Here is a 3,286-nt window from a genome sequence, read left to right as displayed (position 1 = left end):
GACATAATTGAAATGACTGGGCTCCGGGGCTCATTAGTGTTCTCCACCGTGCAGGGAAATGGACTTAGCCAAGCACGAAGTGACATTCTTGTGAGAGGGGCAGCGGGAGGGCCCATGTTTGTCCTAGAAGTGGGGGATGCCCACCAGAGAATTGAAGGCAAGTCCTCTGGCCAGTCACACGGTCGTTGTAGCCCTGAGTGCTGTCTTGGAAGGTTCCCAGAAGCTCAGGGCCACTGGGAGCCTGGGCTTGTGTCCTACAGTAGCCAACCACCTGGTCGCACAGAGAAGACTGGAGGCAGAGGTTCAGGATGAGAATGCCTTCACCCTACTTTGTACATCCTGCACCCCTACTGTCATCCTCTTCCTTTAGATCATTCTAGGTGCAAAGAAAGAAGTTGCCTCAGCAGCTCAGGTCCCAGCTGAGGGACATGGATGCTGGCCAGGTGCATGTCCTGCAGAGGCCACGAGTCCTGATCCGCTGCAAAAGCCTCATGTTGCCAGTGTGCAGATGTATGAGCCAGGAACCCAGGTGTTGGAACTGAGGTGAGGGAACAAAGCAAGAGCCTTATTACTGAAAACAGGAGACCAGGCAAAAATCAGAAGGGCAGCTAAACCAAGAGGTGACAAACGACGGAGCTAAGGCATCCGGGACCCTCTTTTCCCCAAAACAGGGTTCTTTATTCAGCCTGTACATTACAATCCCCAGGGATATTTATTTTTAAAAATACCACAAGCTAGGGGAGCCTGCGTGGCTCAGTCAGTTGAGTGTCCAACCCTTGATTTCGGCTCAGGTCATGATCTCACAGTTCGTGAGTTCGAGCCCGCATTGGGCTCTGTGCTGAGAGCATGGAGCCTGCTTGAGATTCTCTTTCTCCCTCTTTCTCTGCCCCTGCCTACTTTCTCTCTTCCTCTCAACAATAAATAAATACATAAATAAACTTAAAAATTTTTTTAAAAAATACCACACACTAGATCCCATTCCCAAAGAGTCTAATTTGTCAGTCTGGAGTAGGGCTTTGCTTTGGCTTTTTACTTTTGTAAGCAGCCGTGTGATTCTAATATACTGCTGGGATTGAGGCTGTACCAAGCCTGTGTGGGTGCTCTGTCTACCAGTGAGGTTTAAGAAGCCCTGGATAGACTGACAGAGAACCTTAGGGTCTGGTTTTAATGGGCACAGAACCTACGCTCCTCTCCTCTCTCCCTCTTATCTAAGTTACACTTTTACATTTCGGGGATTATTTAAATAATGTCTTCCTCTTCACCTGGGCTATGAGCTCCATAGGACAAGAATATGCCTGTTGCTTCAAAACATAGAAGTAAAAAAAAAAAGGGGGGAGCATAACTAAAAGGAGAACTTGATAAATCCACAATCATAACTAGAGATAGTAGCATAATCCTTTAACACAGTGCAAACCAAGATTACCCCCGGGGATTGGAGAGACAGACTGGTGGCCCAAGGAGTCAAGGCGGGTTACCAGGGCAGAGACTCACATGCAGAAACCACCATGGGAACCAGTGCCAGGGTAAGAAAACCTAAACTGTAATAGACCAATTGTTGGAAGCTCAGTGTTGGCAGGGGTGAGTTAAAAATTCCAGGGGGACCAAATCATAGGGGTGCCCACACACTCTTGTGAATTTTACCTCCAGTTGCTGGAACATGTTCTCATAGTAAATATCAGAGAAAAATTCCCCCAGGCTTCCAGCAGGGGGAAGGAAAAAGGAATTATATAAAATATAGTAAATATGGGTAACCAACTGCTAATCACGAGAAACTTATCAGTTCACCTAGGAAGATGCTTGACCATGAAACCATGCAATGATTTCCTCCTACATGGCCTCCCAAAACGTGTGGGCTACCTCAGTATTTGCGTGTCAATTGATTTGCTGAATTCCCTTGTCTTGTCTCAATAGCATTTTCCTCTAACCGGGAGCCCGCCAGCTGTCTCTGTACCAGTATCTATGCATCTCATGCCTTATATGGTCATCGTATTACTCTCCTTCAGTTTTCAAATAAAGGAAAATATACCTTAAAAATTGAATTGGTCAGATGTATACTTTCAGTCATGCTGGAGTAGCTAGTATCAGATTAATTTTCTTGCTAAAAGCAATTATAAAAACAGAATATAATTTGGAAGAAAAATGCTGGAAGCCATTAAAAAAATGCTGGAAGCCATTAAAAAACAACAAGGAAATCCAGGATTTAGGGGACAAAGATATGGAAGAAAACAAAAGTGCTTTGTGTTGAGTGTTATGGGATGAATTGTATCTCTACCCAAATTTAAATGTTGAAGTCCTAACTCCCAGTCTTTCACAACATGGAAATAGGATCTTGCAGATGTAATTTTAAGATGAGGTCATACTGGAGTGTGATAGGCCCCTAATCCAGTAAGACTATATACTTATAAAAAGGGGAAATTGGGACACAAAAACAGTGATAACAGGAAACTATGTAAGATTGGAGATATGCTTCTCCAAGCCCAGGAAGTGCCAGAAGCGAAGACAGAGTCCTAGAATATATCTTTCCCTAGAACCTTCAGAGGGACCATGGCCCTGCCAGCACCTTAATCTCTGACTTCTAGCCTCCAAAGATACAAGGCAATAAATTTCTGTTGATTAAGCAACTTAGCTTGTGGTACTTTGTTATAGCAACTACAGCAAACTAATACATTGAGTTTGATATTTTGTATACCTTTTTCTCTCCAGTCACTTGTCAACATATAGGTTACATGTTGAGAAGCCAAGAAGGAAGTGAAAAACCAAAAAGTAAACAGAGATTTCCATGGAGTTATAGTGCTCAGTAGTGAAAACTTGATCTTAGCACCTACTCAGGAGGAAAGGCTTTGTTAAACAAACTAGAATTTTAATGAATAATCAGGAATTAGGAGAAAATGGAAATATACCAGCATTGTCTGGATCAAGGTAATATGATTGGAGTCTAACTGTCTGTCAGGAGCAAATTAAATGCTCATTGGGGGAAGATAACTTGTCAAAACCTCTACACTTTATCTTATATAAGTCAGCCCAGACACAGACCCATAGGTGCTTTGGATAATGTAGATACCAGACCAGGATTTTACAATATCTAGTAAATTTCATCACAGAATTGGAATCTATCCATAAAAAATCAAATAAAAATAAAATAACAGAAAGAATATTAAATAGACAAAGTTAATATATTAGATCATGCAAAAGACAGAATTAGTAAACTAGAAGATAGATCAAGAGGAAATATACACGTAGAAGTCCATAGAGATAAAAGAACAGAAAATGCAGACATTTCCACTAT

Source organism: Panthera tigris, chromosome C1, assembly GCF_018350195.1.
Source record: "Panthera tigris isolate Pti1 chromosome C1, P.tigris_Pti1_mat1.1, whole genome shotgun sequence".
NCBI lineage: Eukaryota > Metazoa > Chordata > Mammalia > Carnivora > Felidae > Panthera > Panthera tigris.
The sequence above is the reverse complement of the archived record's forward strand: the minus strand, read 5'-3'. Positions refer to the sequence as shown.